Source organism: Bos taurus, chromosome 2, assembly GCF_002263795.3.
Source record: "Bos taurus isolate L1 Dominette 01449 registration number 42190680 breed Hereford chromosome 2, ARS-UCD2.0, whole genome shotgun sequence".
In the NCBI taxonomy this organism is placed as follows: domain Eukaryota; kingdom Metazoa; phylum Chordata; class Mammalia; order Artiodactyla; family Bovidae; genus Bos; species Bos taurus.
In genome coordinates this window covers 94,680,512-94,698,144 of record NC_037329.1, presented here as the reverse complement: position 1 = coordinate 94,698,144, position 17,633 = coordinate 94,680,512, and the positions used below count along the sequence as shown (strand labels likewise).

General features: G+C 40.9%; 1 long non-coding RNA gene across 1 annotated transcript in view; it reads right to left on the bottom strand.

The window, feature by feature from the left end:
- Positions 1-13,967: 13,967 nt before the first annotated feature.
- LOC112442953 (uncharacterized) overlaps positions 13,968-17,633 on the bottom strand; it is a 44,049-nt gene continuing 40,383 nt past the window's right edge. Inside the window, exon 3 of the long non-coding RNA XR_003031181.2 lies at positions 13,968-14,244. This is a non-coding gene — a long non-coding RNA (uncharacterized lncRNA). The remainder of the gene's footprint in view (positions 14,245-17,633) is intronic.

Below are 17,633 nucleotides of genomic sequence, written 5' to 3'. Positions count from 1 at the left end.
GATGGCATCACCAACTAAATGGACATGAGTTTGGGTAAACTCCGGGAGCTGGTGATAAACAGGGAGGCCTGGCGTGCTGTGGTCCATGGGGTCGCAAAGAGTTGGACGAGACTGAACTGAACTGAACTGAAGTTTCACAGCAAAACTGAGATTAAGGTAAAGTAATTTCCCCTATGCCCTCTACTCCCACAAATGCATAGTCTCCTACAGCTCAATATAAAAAAAAACTCAACCTGATTTAAAAATGGGCAGAAAACCTAATTAGACATTTTTCCAAAGAAGACATTCAGATGGTTAACAGGCACATGAAAAGATGCTCAACATTGCTGATTATTAGAGGAATGCAAATCAAAAGCACAATGAGCTATCACCTCACACTTGTCAGAATGGCCGTTATCAAAAATCTCCAAATAACAAATGTGAGTGAGGATGTGGAGAAAAGGGAACGTTTGTACATTGTTGGTGAGGGGATATGAATTAGTGCAGCCGCTATAGAAAATGGTCTGCAGGTTCCTCAAAAGACTAACAATAGAGCTACTCTATGATCCAGCAATTTCACACTTTGATGAATATCTGAAGAAAATGAAAAGAATAATTTGAAAAGATCCATGTACCTCAGTGTACATAGCAGCACTGTTTACAATAGAAGTAACCCAAGTGTCCATCAACACTTAATAAAGAAAATGTGATTTTGTTGTTGTTTAGTTGCTCAGTCCTGTCTGACTCTTTGTGACCCCATGTACTGAAGATGTGATATATATTTATATAACATATATATCACATATACGTGTGTGTATCTGTGTGTACATGTGTATATATCACATATGTATCTATGTATGTGTGTATTTGTCTATTTTGGAAAATAGTCTTATTGCACTAGCCAGAATTTCCACTGTGTAGAAAAGGAGTGGTGAGAGGGGACATCTTGCCTTTTATGGACTTTTCTTAAATTGGACCTAAGAAAAGAGAGCAGATCCCTCTCTGGAGATATATGGATCAGCAGCTTTGTTTCACATTCCAAAAAGTCAGAATGGTGCCCATCCACAGTGAGAATCACTAAGAGGATCCTGACTAAGGAGAATAGAAAATTTGCTTTCCAAATCAGGAAACTTTTGAGAGTGAAAGTAGTGTTATTAATAGTTAAACCAAGAGGAGAACTGGCATAAATTGGGATGTCTTGGAAAAACTCAGACGTATGTTCCCCTTAGCTCTTGCTATAAACAGAGAGAACAATGAGAGGAATCATGGCTATTCTTATATATTTTTTTTAATGTCTTCAGTATTTGAATATTGCAGAGGCTGGTTTTGAAAAAGAATAATATTCACTTTGATTGCTGTTCAGTTCGGTTCAGTTCAGTCGTTCAGTCATGTCCAACTCTTTGCAACCCCATGGACCACAGCACGCCCGGCCTCCCTGTTTACCACCAACTCCCGGAGTTTACCCAAACTCATGTCCATTGAGTCGGTGATGCCATCCAACCATCTCATCCTATGTTGTCCCCTTCTCCTCCTGCCCTTAATCTTTCCCAGCATCAGGATCGTTTCAAATGAGTCAGTTCTTCACATCAGGTGGCCAAAGTATTGGAGTTTCAGCTTCAACATCAGTCCTTCCAATGAACACCCAGGACTGATCTCCTTTAGGATGGACTGGTTGGATCTCCTTGCAGTCCAAGAGACTCTCAAGAGTCTTCTCCAACACCACAGTTCAAAAGCATCAATTCTTCAGCACTCAGCTTTGTTTATAGTCCAACTCTCACATCCATACATGATCACTGGAAAAATCATAGCTTTGACTAGACAGAACTTTGCTGGCAAAGTAATGTCTCTGCTTTTTAATATGCTATCTAAGTTGGTCATAACTTGCCTTCCAAGGAGTAAGCATCTTTTAATTTCATGACTGCAATCACCAGCTACAGTGATTCTGGAGCCCCCAAAATTAAAGTCTGTCACTGTTTCCATTGTTTCCCCATCTATTTGCCATGAAGTGATGGGACCAAATGTCATGATCTTAGTTTTCTGAATGTTGAGTTTTAAGCCAACTTTTTCCACTCTCCTCTTTCACTTTCATCAAGAGGCTCTTTAGTTTTTCTTCACTTTCTGCCATAAGGGTGGTGTTATCTGCATATCTGAGGTTATTGATATTTCTTCCGTCAATCTTGATTCCAGCTTCAGCTTCAGGATATAAAAAAATTCAGCCTCACACAATGAGTGCATATGAGTCCTGTTCATAACCATTTTAGATAATTGGATTTTTTTCTTTGCTACTAAACTAAAACTACATGAGGGTTGATTTTCAAAAGGTTAGTTGCAATGTAGAACCTAAAACTCTATCACTGAATATTTTTGTACTCTGTTACATTAAAATACATAGGTCTGTCTTGCACATTTAATTCATGGTTATTTTCACCAGCATATGCACTTTAGATGGGCGGTATTTATGATAAAGCAGAGTTAGAAATTTGCCAGACTTTATATAAACTATGCTGTATTTGAGTCTCTGTGTAATCAACATGTATAGACATTCCTTTCCAATTTATTGGACTTACTGTTAATAGATTTTAAAGAGGAAATACTGGTAGTTTGTTTTGAATTATTTAATATGATAGCATGTTTTAAGGAAAGAAGGCAATCCTCAATTATAACACTCTTTGGGGAGTACACAATCTATTTTGTGGTGATTTGCTATATAGAAGGGCTGATAAATAATGCATTTTGGCAAAAACCAGGAAATGGTAAGAGCAGCAGAAAGGTAGTGCAATGCAGTGGTGGGAGCATACAATTCACGATTGAAGGTCTTATCTCAGTACAGTTTTATGAAGAATTTTAAAAGGGGTACACGTGGAATCACTAGATAAACTCTGATATACTGCAAACTTGTCAATTATCATATTTTGGAATTTACACTTAGTTAAATGTTTATGGTTGATAAAAATTATTAGAGGTAAGTGACAGATTTGACATACATCTCTGGTATTTGATATTTATGTCATGGAAGAAAACGAGGCTTTATGGTAGTATGAGCCTTGGGGCAGATCATGGCTGTAGTTTGCTGATACCCAGGATACATATTCTCTTTCATTTTCTGGAACAGCTCCCAGACATGGGGCAACATTTGTGAGTGAAAAACCACCCTCTGAGGTTCAGTGCTGCATATATATAATATATTATAATGGTTTTATCAATATACATGTTCCTTAGTGTCTAAGAGTTCCTTTTCCTTTATCATAATATCAACTGTTCATCAATTTATTGGCTCTCTGTTAATAACTATGAAGAAATAAGATATAAGTCATGGTCAGTCAATAAGGTGAGGTAAACAAAAAAAGTAACCCACCTGCAGTCCAGTACCAAAATATACATAAAGGTGAGAACAGTAATCAGAATCCCTACTTGACAAAGTTTCTCCTGCACACACTCTGTAATGCAGATACTTTGCTTCCTCCCACCCCGACAGTCCTTCCCTACAGATGCGCCCTTGACCACCTAACTTCCTACTGTTTCTGTCCCCTGACATCCTTTGCATTTCTTCCTAGCTTCTCTAGAATCATTTCTGACTTATCTATTTTCTTGTGGATCAGGTTTCCTTGTGCTGACTGTGGAGTATGTAACCGCTCTGACATGGCTTTAGAATCACTTCTCAGAAATTAAGCCATGCTAAGCAGTCCAAGGGCTTCACAGGCGGCACCAGTGGTAAAGAACCCGCCTGCCAATGCAGGAGACATAAGAAATGCAGGTTCGATCCTTGGGTCAGGAAGATCCCCTGGAGGAGGGCATGCAACCCACTCCAGTATTCTTGCCTGGAGAATACCATGGACAGAGGAGCCTGGAGGGCTACAGTCCATAAGAACATAAAGAGCTGGACATGACTGAAGCATGTCATGCAAGCAGTCCAATAGGCTAGCCAGGAACCATGTAGGGTGCTCTGTGTGTGTGTGTGTGTGTTCAGTCGCTAAGTCATGTCCAACTCTTTGTAACCCTGTGGTCTATAGCCTACCAGGCTCCTCTATCCATGGGAGTTCCCAGGCAAGAATGGAGTGGGTTGCCATTTCCTCCTCCAGGGGATCTTCCTGACCCAGGGATCAAACCTGCATCTCTTACACAGGCAGGTGGATTCTTTACCACTTGAGCCATCTAGGAAGCCCAGGGTTTCTGAGGCCTTGTTAAGTAGGGACTTGAGAGTACAAGCTGTGACAACATACCTATAGCAAGCATCCCGAAGAGCCCGAAGATGTCCCGAAGCAACATCTTCCTTGATGTTGCACTCAGAGGAAGAAGTAGTACCTCTAGCAAATCTGGTCACATTCCTCTTTGCTCGACACCAGGCCTACCTACAGATTCTGTTGGCCATTTCTATGCTTAATACCAGGTGAAAACCTCACATAGTTGTTCCAAAGTAAAAGGAAATATTACCAGAACAATGAAATGAAGTAATGAGATGAAAAATGATAATAAAAATAGCACATCACAGAAGGAAGCCGGTCTTATTTAAAATGAGATAAATTTAGATAAAAATGGCCAAAGACCTTGGAATCAGAGAAGCCATGAGTCAACAGTTATTGAATCCATCCCCCCTCTTAGTGTAGAGATTTCTTGCACAAGGGCTGAAAAGTCAAATGCATGTATAGGTACCAGCAGGTAATAAAAAAAGCATTTGCCATACAAAAAGGAATGGTGGGGATGGTGGTAAACAGGAAAATGCATGTCTTGTCTACATGGGGCCGTCCTTCCATAGCTCAGTACAATCGTTGTCTGTGAGTAAGTTTAATGTTGCTAGACCTTTCAATTTTTTAAGAACTGGAAATCCAGATTTTTGGTGATTTTTAAAAATTATTAAATATTACAACTTATTCAAATGTTTTAAAATATTGCCTGAAGTTAAAGAAAACCTAGATGTGAACCAGACCTGATTCACAGTGGTGACTTTTTCTCTATGAAAAACCAGACTGATAGCACAATAAACATTTCAACACCTCTAATCCTGAATGTTTCCCTATTCTGAACCAAAGCTTTCAGTATTAGTGTAATTTCCACTTAATATAACTCTATTCTCTGGATCAACACAGGAGAATCCTGTTCCTGTACTTGCTTTTTGTTCTTGAAATATGTCTTCCAAAAACAAAATGCCTAAGCTTTTATTGGAGAAGGCAATGGCACCCCACTCCACTACTCTTGCCTGGAAAATCCCATGGATGGAGGAGCCTGGTAGGCTGCAGTCCATGGGGTGGCTAAGAGTCGGACACAACTGAGTGACTTCACTTTCACTTTTCACTTTCATGCATTGGAGAAGGAAATGGCAACCCACTCCAGTGTTCTTGCCTGGAGAATCCCAGGGATGGGGGAGCCTGGTGGGCTGCGGTCTATGGGGTTGCACAGAGTCCGACACGACTGAAGCGACTTAGCAGCGGCTTATTACCTCTTTCCTTTTCTAATCCATCCAGTCCCTCTTTGTTCTCCAAACTATCTTTTTTTCTTTAATTTTTTGTTGACTTGTGCTTTTCTTTAAATTGTCTTCATCTTACTCTTTCTGAAGTACCTACAGTGACTCTCTACTGCCTTTTATTTCAAGAGCCTTCATGATCTGACCCATGGTTACCATATAAACCTCCTAGTTTATATCTTCTGCTCTAACACGTTGCTGTCATTGTCACTGTTCCGTCACTAAGTCGTGTTTGATTCTGCAACCCCAGCGACTTCCCTATCCTTCACTGTCTCCCAGAAGCAGCACACCGGGCTTCCCTATCCTTCACTGTCTCCCTGGATTTGCTCAAACTCATGTCCATTACGTCGGTGATGCCATCCAACCATTTCATCCTCTGTCACCCACTTCCCCTGCCCTCTATCTTTCCATCATCAGGGTCTTTTCCAATGAGTCAGCTCTTCGCATCAGGTGCCCAAAGTATTCATCTTCAACATCAGTCTTACCGATGAATATTCAGGGTTGATTTCCTTTAGGATTAACTGATTTGATCTCCTTGCTGTCCAAGGGACTATCAAGAGTCTTCTCCAGCACCACAGTTTGAAAGCATCAATTCTTTGGCCCTCAGCCTTTCTTATGGTCCAACTATCACCTCCACACATGACTAACATGTATATAATGTTATTAGCGGGAAATAATTCCATTCCTGATGTTTCTTTCCAAGGGAGTGGAAGTCTACTGCATTCTGCTCCTGGCTTCCCTCTGTCACTTTCCTGGCTCCACCTTTGGGATACGGAAGTGATTTGTCTGATAAGTAAATCTGAGATGAATAAACTGGACATCACAGATCAGCTTTCCTTTCTCCTACTGGGACTGAGTGACCCACAGAGGACAGAAGTCCTCCATCAGAACAGAATAAGGCTTTGGCCTCTAGTCTTCTTTTGACTTGTATAGACTCTGGTTAGAGAACTAGGGAGCTATTAATTAGGCCCTCTGAAAAATATAACCACCACATTCCCTCTCAACTCTGAAGATTCAGCCCAACTCAGAAATTGCCCCATTGATCATTGTGACTAAAGGGATTAATTCCAGAGAATTTAAGTAACTTGCCCCCAAACTAGTCAGTAGTAGGCATGAGTTTTATGTTGATAACAACAAAGTCCCTTATTTTTTCTTTCTAAGTGCAACCATTAGGAAAAACTTGATAGAATTTTCAAAGTAGAAGATTAAGTAAGGCTAAGTTAGAGGAGGATCTCATTAGCATGCAAGGAACAAAATCTTTGGCAAAAACATCAGTGAGACGAAAACAGACTCATTGTAAGCCTGAAAAAGACCCCATTCAACTCCATCTTCATAATCTAGTCTGCAGTCACTGGTAGATTTGAGGGCAGCAGTTAAACTTTGACATTTTCTGTACCCTCTCCATCCCAAACAACTTCAGCTAAGTCAGTTTTCAAATTTAAAGCATTTCTAGAAACAAGATACTGTTCAACATAAAGGCAATAAAAAAATATGATGTCTCCTTATTGTCTTTTTCACCTTCAATATGTTTTACCAAGATTCATTTACATTAGTGACATATGTGGAGAGTTAGTCAAAAAAGGACACAACATTCCACACATCATCAAGGAGACTATCTTTCCATTGATTTATATTGACATGAACTAGCAACATGGCTGACATTTCCCCTTCTTGGACGTGAATTTTGCCCCGTTACTGAAATTCCTTCCTTGCGCTTCATAAATCTGACAGTGTGAGCCTCAGGAAGCCCAGTTATCAAAGTACTGGCTGGCATTACCTCTAGTGGGCTAGAAAATGAGCAATTCTGTGTTTCCAAGGACTCTGGCTATTTAGAGTGAAAACAGAAAGGACCCCAAGGACCTATAAAAGATGCAAAATTATTCAAACAGTGAAATTTATTTATTTTTTTCTGTTCTTCAGACTACCAACTGAAGAATCTGCCAATCACTTTAGATTTTAATGTGCTGGGAATTAAAGGAATTACTATATATAGCAGCATTTTAGCTGGCAAAGAACTATCAGTTTTAAATTAAGACTTTTTTTCCCAATGAAGCATTTAGTGCATCAGAGAAACTATTCAGCAAGAAGCCTCCTTCTCCTTTTCCCACCCTGAGGCCATAACCCCAGTCACTCTACCATAAACACAAATGTTCATTGATATAGAAGATCCTTTGAAACCCATCCAAACATTTCTCTCCACTCCCTCTACTCACATGCTTCTAAAACCTTTAAAATTTATTTTTTAATTAGAGGATAAGTGCTTTATAATGTTGTGTTGGATTCTGCCATACAACAGCAGGAATCAGCCATAATTATATATATATATATATATATATATATATCCTCTCCCTTTTTAGCCTCCTTCCTTCACCCCATCCCATGCCTCTAGGTCATCACAGAGCACCAGGCTGGGCTCCCTGTGTTATATACCAACCACTCACCAGTTATCTGTTTTATGCATGATAGTGTATATATGTTAATGCTACTTTCTCAATTTGTCTTTTCCTCTCCTTCCCACACTGAGTCCAAAAGTCCTTTCTCTATATTTATATCTCTATTCCTTCCTTGCAAATAGGTTCATTGGTACTATTATTCTAGATTCCATATACACGTGTTAATATATAATACTTGTTTTTCTCTTTCTGATTTACTTCACTCTGTATAACAGGCTCTAGATTCATCTACCTCATTACTACTGACTCAAATTCGTTCTTTATTATGGCTGAGTAACATTCCATTCTATATACACCACGTCTTCTTTATCCATTCATCTGTCGATGAACATGCCTCTAATATTAAGATTAAAAAAAATGAACATACAGATAAATAAATATCACAGGCCTATGGAGTAAAATATAAGGAAAGATGGACATAGTCATAGAGGGTCCTAGCTGCTCATCAACTAGCCCATGGCAATCTAGTCTCTCTCTTTTCTGGGCACAAAGTAAAACTACATTTCTCAGCCTCCCCTGCAGTTGTAAGAAGCCATATGATTGAGTTCTGGCCAATGGGATGCAGGCAGAAAAAATGAACATCACTTCCAGACAAAAAGTATTTGTCAGTAGATTAACACTTGATGTCACCATTTTGTTAATCCTTTCCCTGCCCAGGGGCTGCTGCTGCTGCTAAATCACTTCAGTCGTGTCCAACTCTGTGTGACCCCATAGACAGCAGCCCACCAGGCTCCCCCGTCCCTGGGACTCTCCAGGCAAGAACACTGGAGTGGGTTGCCATTTGCTTCTCCAGTGAATGAAAGTGAAAAGTGAAAGGGAAGTCACTCAGTTGTGTCCGACTCTTTGCGACCCCATGGACTGCAGCCCACCAGCCTCTTCCATCCATGGGATTTTACAGGCAAGAGTACTGGAATGGGGTGCCATCACCTTCTCCATCCCTGCCCAGCTAGGACCTGGTATTTGTGACATTTTTTCTGCTCACTCTGCTTTGAGGAGCTCTAATGGGTGATTGTATACTAATCCAAGCCTTTGACTTTATTCTTAATGGCCTTCAGAAGTCTAGAATATGCTGATCCCATCCAGTGCTCTGATATAGGTGAGACAGATACCAGTCTCTCAGACAGCACTACAAAAAAGTTGGAATTTTGGACATGTGGCCCAATCCTTTCCCTCCCCAGAGAGAAGCTGGGATTTGGGATTTTTTTAATTCCCTAACTCAGTACTGAGCCAAGAGGAAAGGCTATGGTAAGTCCTTGCATATTAATCCAAAGAACTGCCTTTGCTTTTAAAAGCTCCCAAGGCAGGAAGGGTGTTGACCTATCAGCACTCACATTCAGGCAAGGAAGAATCCAGTATATGGTCTATGCCCACAGAAAAGTCAGAATGTTGGACACACAGCCTAATCTTTTCTTTCCTTATCCACGGAGCTGGAAGTTTCCCATCATGTGGGACTGTACCAAAGGGAAGGATTATGGCAAAATGGAGCCTCAGATTCTCCTACCAGCTTCAGTGTGGCTTGTTTTGCTCTCTTTAGTGATAGAATCATTTCAACTGATTTCGTGAGGAAAAAAGGGAAAATTGGTCCATGTCTTGTTGTGGAATCAGTGTGTCCATGGGAGAGAAAATGACAGAAGTCTCCCTATTCCCTCACCTTGCTCCATCTTAACCATTTTTAAGTACACACATCAGTGGCATTAAAAACACTCACAATGTTGTGTTACTGTCACTGCCATCAATTCACAGATCTTTTCTTCTCATGAAACTGAAACTCTATACTTATTAAGCAATAATACACCGTTCCTCACTCTCCCCTTTTCTACTGTTCGTGCGGTTCTCAAGGCAAGAATACTGAAGTGGTTTGCCATTCACTTCTCCAGTGGACCATGTTTTGTTCCAACTCTCCACCATGACCCAACCATCTTGGGTGGCTCTACATGGAATGGCTCATAGCTTCATTGAGTTACACAAGGCTGTGACCCATGTGATCATTTTGGTTAGCTTTCTATGATTGTGGTTTTTCTTCTAGAGGCTATGGGATTATAGTTTTTGCTTCTTCTTATAGTTCTTGCCTCTGCCCTGTGATGGATAAGGATAAGAGGTCTGTGCAAGCTTCCTGATGGGAGGGTCTGGCCATGGGAACAACTGGGTCTTGCTCAGTGCTCAGCAAATCTTTAAACCAGTTGTCTGCTGGTCGGTGCAGCTGTGCTCCCTCTCTGTTAGCTGTTTGGCCTGAAGTGACCCAGTCCTGGAGTCTACAGGCTCCATATAAGGGCTACTGGTGACCCCCGAAAGGACTTATGCCAACACGCACCTCCCAGGACTGCTGCTGCTACTGCCCTTGTCCCCATAGCAGGCCACTGCCGATCCAGGCCTCTGCAGAAGGACTTCAACACTCACAGGCAGGTCTTGCTCCGTTTCCTGTGGAATCACTGATCCTCTCCCCTGGGTCCTGGTGCACACAAGATTTCGTTTGTGCCTTTCAAAAGTCTCTGTTTCCCCCAGTCCTGTGGAAGGTCCGTAATCAAATCCCATTGACCTTCCGAGTCAGGTTCCCTGGAGATTCCCCGGCCCTTTGCTGGATCCCCAGGTTGGGAAGTCTAATGTGGGGCCTGAACTTTTGCAACAGGGCGAGAACTTCTTTGGCACTTTTGTTCTCCAGTTTGCGGGTCACCTACCTGGTGGGTATGGGGTTTTATTTTTTCATGGTTGTGGCCCTCCTACAGTCTCGTTGCGGTTTCTCCTTTGTCCTTGGACACGGGGTATGTTTTTTTTGGTGGGTTCCAACATCCTCCTGTCAATGGGTGTTCAACAGCTAGTTGTGATTTGGGTGCACTTGCAGGAGGAGATGAGCACAGTCCTTCTACTCTGCCATCTTGGCTCTATGAGCTCTCTGGCACGGCCTGGGCCAGGGGGGTTGCATCGGCCCACCCACAAGGTCCAAACCTTCCAGTGACTGGAGCAGGTGCACTAAAAGTTAACCACCATCTTACCGTCTGTAAAATATCAATGAATTTGACTACTCTAGGTACTTATATCGGAGAAGGCAATGGCATCCCACTCCAGTACTCTTGCCTGGAAAATCCCATGTCCAGAGGAGCCTGGAAGGCTGCAGTCCATGAGGTCGCTGAGGGTCGGACACGACTGAGCAACTTCACTTTCATTTTTCATTTTCATGCATTGGAGAAGGAAATGACAACCCACTCCAGTGTTCTTGCCTGGAGAATCCCTGGGACGGGGGAGCCTGGTGGGCTGCCGTCTATGGGGTCACACAGAGTCGGACATGACTGAACTGACTTAGCAGCAGCAGGTACTCATATAAGTGGAATCACAGGGTATTTGGCCTGTTGTGACTGGCGTATTTCATTAAAATAATGTCCTCCAGGTTCATCTGTGTTGTCACATGTGTTGCGTCTTGAGTCTTTGAAAATTATAAGAAAACCAGAATCTAAAGCCAGCAGTGAAAACGACAAAGATATGATTTAACTTACACATTAGAACTGTCAAAAATCTCAAACACTGACAGTGCCAGGAAACAGAAAAAAAGAAAGAGGACGACATGGAAGAGGGCTTCCCTGGTAGCTCAGTGGTAAGGAATCTGCCTGCCAATGTGGGAGACACAGGCTTGATGCCTGGTCTGAGGGGATCCCACGTGCCACGAAGCAGCTAGGCCCATGCACCACAACTATTGAGCCTGTGCTCTAGAGCCTGGGAACTGTGACCACTGAGCCCACGAATCGCAACTACTGAGATCCACGTCTACTGAGGTCTGCAGCTACTGTGGTCTGCATGCCCTGAGCCTGTGCTTCAGTGAGAGGGGCCACCACAATGAGAAGCCTGCGCACTGCAACTAGAGAAAAGCCCACGTGTCAAGAAAGACCCAGCACAGCCAAAAATAAATACATACTAAGACATAGAATATAGGAAATGGGAGATGTAACAAAAGACAAAGGGTATGAGAATCCTCAGAATGATGATAAAGAGAGATGCTTGATGACAATGGTCCTTAGACAAAGAGGGGCAACTGGTTCAGATGGAAGAAGGTCAGAGGGCTCTGGGAGAAATCTTGTCAAGAAGATCAATTGATAAAAGACATAATACAGATGAATATAATAAAAAGAGACAGACAACTAGAGGAATGTGGCCTTGAGTTAGTGCTATATGTTGTACATAGAAAATAAATATAAATAGACAAATATAAATATAAATATAAATAGACAAATATAAAAAGACAATTATTAAGTCCAAGGAAAGCAAATTTGGGCAGAAAAAGAAAAGTTATCCTAGAATATCAACTATCAATAGCATTTTATAGCAATAAAAACATTAACTCCAAATATTAATCTAACCAAAATTATGATATGACTAAATTAGGTCAGATACATGGGAAAGGGGAGCCTGGTAGGCTGCAGTCCATGGGGTCGCTAAGAGTCGGACACGACTGAGCAACTTCACTTTCACTTTTCACTTTCATGCACTGGAGAAGGAAATGGCAACCCACTCCAGTGTTCTTGCCTGGAGAATCCCAGGGACAGGGGAGCCTGGTCGGCTGCCGTCCATGGGGTCGCACAGAGTTGGACATGACTGAAGCGACTTAGCAGCAGCATGGGAAAGGTATGTTCTCATTTACCACAGCAGAAAATCAATAGATTTTGTATAAGCTCTCCTAAAAATATGTAGTAATATAAGCATGTTATTTAGGTAATGAAAGTAAATGCCAAAAGAATCAGCTAAGATTGTTTAACATATTTGCTTCTAAGAAAGGAGAAATAGAAACGATAAAAAAGTCAAGATAGAAGCTGTTATTTTTTTTCTTGTAAGAAAACCTTTAGAATTATTTGACTCTTTACATACATTTAAAACTTCAGTGCAAATTTAAAACCTAATTAAAGACAATAGCCTTACGCTTATAAATTATCTTCATCTATACCCACCAACATGATGAGCTCGACAGACAGTGAGTAAATACAGCATTTTGTATTTTGATTGTTATATACAGCCATCTAGGAAAATAGACACATGTATGTTTTTAATTATAAAGTTAACAGGTTCATGACAACTAAAAACAATATGCAATCCTGAATTGATCCTGGACCGAAAGACAGATCTATCTATCTATCACATTATTGGAATAATTGCCAAAATTAGAATAAGGCCCATATTATTATTAAATAATATTCCATTAATGTTATTTCCTGATTTTGATAATTGTACTATGGTTATGTAAGAGAATTTCTGTCTTCTTTAGAAATATACACTGAATGGTTTAAGGGTAAAGGAACATCTGGTCTACAGTTTATTCTCAAATAGTTCAGAAAAAAATATTTACTTCTATATCTACTTTTCTAAACAGAGAGATTGCTCACAGACTTCAAAAACAAATATAAGGATACGGGGGTGGGGAGAGGGTGAGTGGGTAGGGGATAGACTGGGAGTTTGGGACTGACATGTACACATTGCTATATTTAAAATAAAATGTCTTTCCATGAAAAAATATAATAAAATACGTTTGCATCCAAAAATAAATAAAAATGGAGAGGCTGATAAAGGGAATGTGGGAAAATGTTAACAATTAGTGAAACTGGGTAGAGGGTATATGGGAGTTCTTTGCACTATCCTTACCACATTTCTATAAACTTAAAATTATTTCAAAATAAGAATAATAAGAAGGCAATAGATGACAGTAATAAGCTGCTAGAAAGAGCCCAACACATTCACCCTCAGTTCACATTCAGTTCTCTAATCTTTATATGCTATTCTCATTTCTGTAAATATACTGGTAAGAATAGTTTAAAAAAAAAAACTCACTTATTTCAGTCGAGATATCACAGGAGCTCAAATATTTAAATATTCCATCACTACACTCATTGAAAAACTCTAACAAGAGTTGTGAGGGAAATATTTCCTGTTCTCTTCTTTAAGCCTACGTTTTTATCTAATACAGATCAGTTAACATGTATTTCTTTTACTTTAGCCTAGAATTGATCTAATCACTTTAGTCTTTCAAAGTGTAGATTGAAAAAGCCAACTATTTTATCCCCACACTATATCAGTTAGAACTGCATATGGCTTAAAACACATTGATAAAACCTAGTTTTTATTATGTGACAAAAGTCCAATGGCAGGTTACTGCTGGCATTCACCCAGCTCAACGGGCCAGGGCTGGTGTTTCTATGGATCTCTTGGTCTGTCCCTCATTCCCAAGACGGCTGTCACAGTCTTCAAGCATCAGTTTTAAGGCAAGAGGAAAGAGGCAGGAGCAGCATGAACCACATGGCTCCTCTACTTAGTCTTCATTTCATGTCCCACTTAATAGAACTGAGTCACAAGGTCACTGCCAAGGAAGGATGAGGGAGGCTGGAAGAAAGAACAAAGAACAAAGCAGGATTGTCACAACTGGCTTCTCGGACCATGGGTTTTACTTGGAAATTCTTCCTCCTTAAGACTGAACCAATTACCACCCTGAATAAAACTGGGGCTCTGTTAGCAAAGAAGGGAGTAGAAAGACTGGGAAGCAACCAGAAGTGTCTCCCATGCCTTCCTCATCCTAGTCATCAGACTACTGGTCACCGCCTAGAAGTCCTGTGCATGCCTGCTAGGTTGCTTCAGTCGTGTCTGATTCTTTGCGACTCCATGGACTATAGCCCTCCAGGCTCCTCTGTCCATGGGATTCTCCAGGCAAGAATACTGGAGTGGATTGACACACCCCTCCTCCAGGGATCTTCCAAACCCAGGGATCGAACCCACATCTCTTACATCTCCTGCACTGACTGGTGGTTCTTTACCACTAGCGCCACCTAGGAAGCCAACTATTCATTCAGGTAGATGCATATTAAGACCTTCCTGTCAGTTAGAGAGTCTTCCAAGCAGTTTTTAAGTTCAAAAGCAATTTTATGAAAGGAATACAGTGGTAAAGAGAAGGTGAGCTGTCAGAATAGTTGTATAACTTATATGTCACATGAATAGTTGGAACCTCTGCAGCTTGTTCACCATAGTGCCTGTTGCAAAAAAGTTAGGAGAAACTTTGGAAGCTGATCTGTGGCAATATTTTCAGCCAATATTTTACATTGTCTGAAGAACAGCTTTACTATTCTAGCAAACTACCCAATAACAGAAGCTATAGTGGTTCATGTATCATCGACCATGTTTGCATAATTATACATAATTGCACAATTATTCTTGCAACTACATTTTCATGCCTTTAGGCTATAGGAGGAAACTAAAGCCATAGGAGAAAACAAGTTGTGTAGGAAGAACACGTAGCGTGAGAAAGGGAGAAAAGTGACAATCAAAGATTGCTCTAAAGAGCATTCACATACAAGACCATCAGAAGAAGAGGGGAAACGTAATACTTGTAAGATTATTTAATTCCTAAAATGTTCTTTTACAGTGTCTAGTATAGTGTTTACCCTGTTAAACTTTTTATTTAACTATATTTTCATTCTCACAATTCCTAATTGTTTTTCATTTGTGACCTATTGGTTCTTTACTCAGATCTGCCTATTCCTATTTTGTAATTTCTTTTTACATATACATTTACATATATTTTAATTTTATTTATTTTTGGCTATGCTGGATCATCATTGCTTTGCACGAGCTTTCTGTAGTTGCAGCGAGTGAGGTCTACTCTTTGTTGAGGTGTGCAGGCTTCTCATTTTGGGGGCTTCTCTTGTTGCGCAGCACAGATTCTAGGTGAGGGTTTCAGTAATTGTAGCACTCAGGCTCAGTAGTTGTGGCTCGCGGGCCCTTGAGCTCGGGCTCAGCAGTTGTGGAGCACAGGCTGAGTTGCTCCATCACATGTGGAATCTTCCTGGACCAGGAATCAAACCTATGTCCTCTGCATTGGCAGGTGGATTCTTATCCATTGTGCCGCCAGGGAAGTCCTATAATTTCTTGTTCTTTTTCTTTTTTGAAGATCAGAAACCTATTTTTTTAATCATTCAATATGTTTCTATTATTTTGCATTTTACTAGGAGTGAACCATCTGACTATTTTGCTCTCTTTTTTAGTGGTAGTTTTCATAATGCTGAATTTGTATTATGGGTTGGTAGGCTAATCTTAGATGGAACAGGTTTGTTGCTGTTTTGTATTATCTTATTTTCTCTCTCTGTGACAATACCTCTCTCTATAAACTATGTGGTTGCCTCCACTCGGCCCCCAGGGAGACCCACCACTCAAGTCCAGAACCAGATCTTAGACTGAAGGACAGTTCCAAGTGCAGAGTGATGGGGCTATTTTAGATCTAGCTACAGAGCCAAACAAGTCCTGCTGCTGGGCTTGCTCTACTTCCTCCTGCCCCCGCTGCAGGGACTCAGTTTTATAAAGCCACAGCTTCAAGCAGTGATCAGAGCTGTTTCCACCTCCTTTCATGGTCAGGGTGGGCCCACCTGGCCTTAGCCTTTACATGGGGATGCTGGCCCTGGTGCCCCACCGCATGTCAGTCACTTTGGTTTTCTTTCTGCTGCAGAAGTCACTCTCCTAACTCTGTCTATTTCTGAACCTAGAGCCCTGCAGTCCCAGCTTACTGCCGAGTGTTTCCATTTCTGGCGCATGAAACTGTTGAGTTATTGTTTGGGTTTTTGTTCCTTATTGCTAGGTCTTTTAAGTTTGGAGCAGAGAGGAAATGTTTAAGGATATGCTCACAGTACCACTTGATGGGGAAGTCTGGAAAGAAACAAAAGTAAAGTGTGACTATAGATAAATCTGTTGGTCAGGAGTCAGAAGTTGAAGAGCATCACAGTGTCCTCAAGGATGGCCTTGTTTCCAAAGACACGAAGATAACCTAACCAAAAGGAACAAGCGTGTCAGCTGAGGAATGAAAAATGCTCAAATGCATATTTATTGTAAGACTAGCACAGGTATATTCCAAAAAGGAATAGAGAAAAGAGAAAAAAGCATTGCCAGGATAATCCATGCAATTTTCCAAAGTCCATTCCATCAACCCCATGACCTTAAACCTAGAAGAAATGCAATCAAGAGATTAATTATGATATTAAATTCAAAATTTTATTAAAGAATCCATCTCCCCTGTAAACTGTCCTTTTAATTGCATGACTCAGAAATTTGCACTGAGGGTCCACCAGTCTCCAGGGCTTTCTAGCATTCTCTTCTCATTGGTGTTCATTCTGCATATTGTAAATTTCTTAAGTTGCTTTCATATTTGTTGCCTTATTCCTACTGTCCAAATGCTTAACTGAGTTTGAACCCCATCAAAGAGCACGTGTTCTCTCTTATAACAGTTCTCACTCATTTACAAAAGGCATCTCCCATTGCCCGGTGTATTTTCCCATACCTCCAATTTCCTGCTCATGTCTGTTTCTATTTCTCCCACCAGATGTCATGTGTTTGTTTGTTTCCAGTCCTATGATGTCATCTATGCTGAAGATGCTACTGTTTTAGACTTTGGAGTCTAAAATTTTTTTTAGTCCTAACAGTCCTACTTCCTAGGTTAGCGTTTCCTTCCGCCACCACATTTGTACCAGCTGGAGAATCCTTCCATCAGTGTATTTCTGAGCTGAAGTTACCACTGGTAACATTTCTCAAGCCGTTAGTGGTACAGGAAAGCAATATGTCTTATCCCATGCATTTCCTAGCTTTCTTTCAGATCAAGAAGAACACTGCTTTCTCTACCTCTTTTCCTATAGTCAGTTCAGTTCGGTTCAGTTCAGTCACTCAATCATGTCCGACTCTTTGCGAGCCCATGAATCGCAGCATGCCAGGCCTCCCTGTCCATCACCAACTCCCAG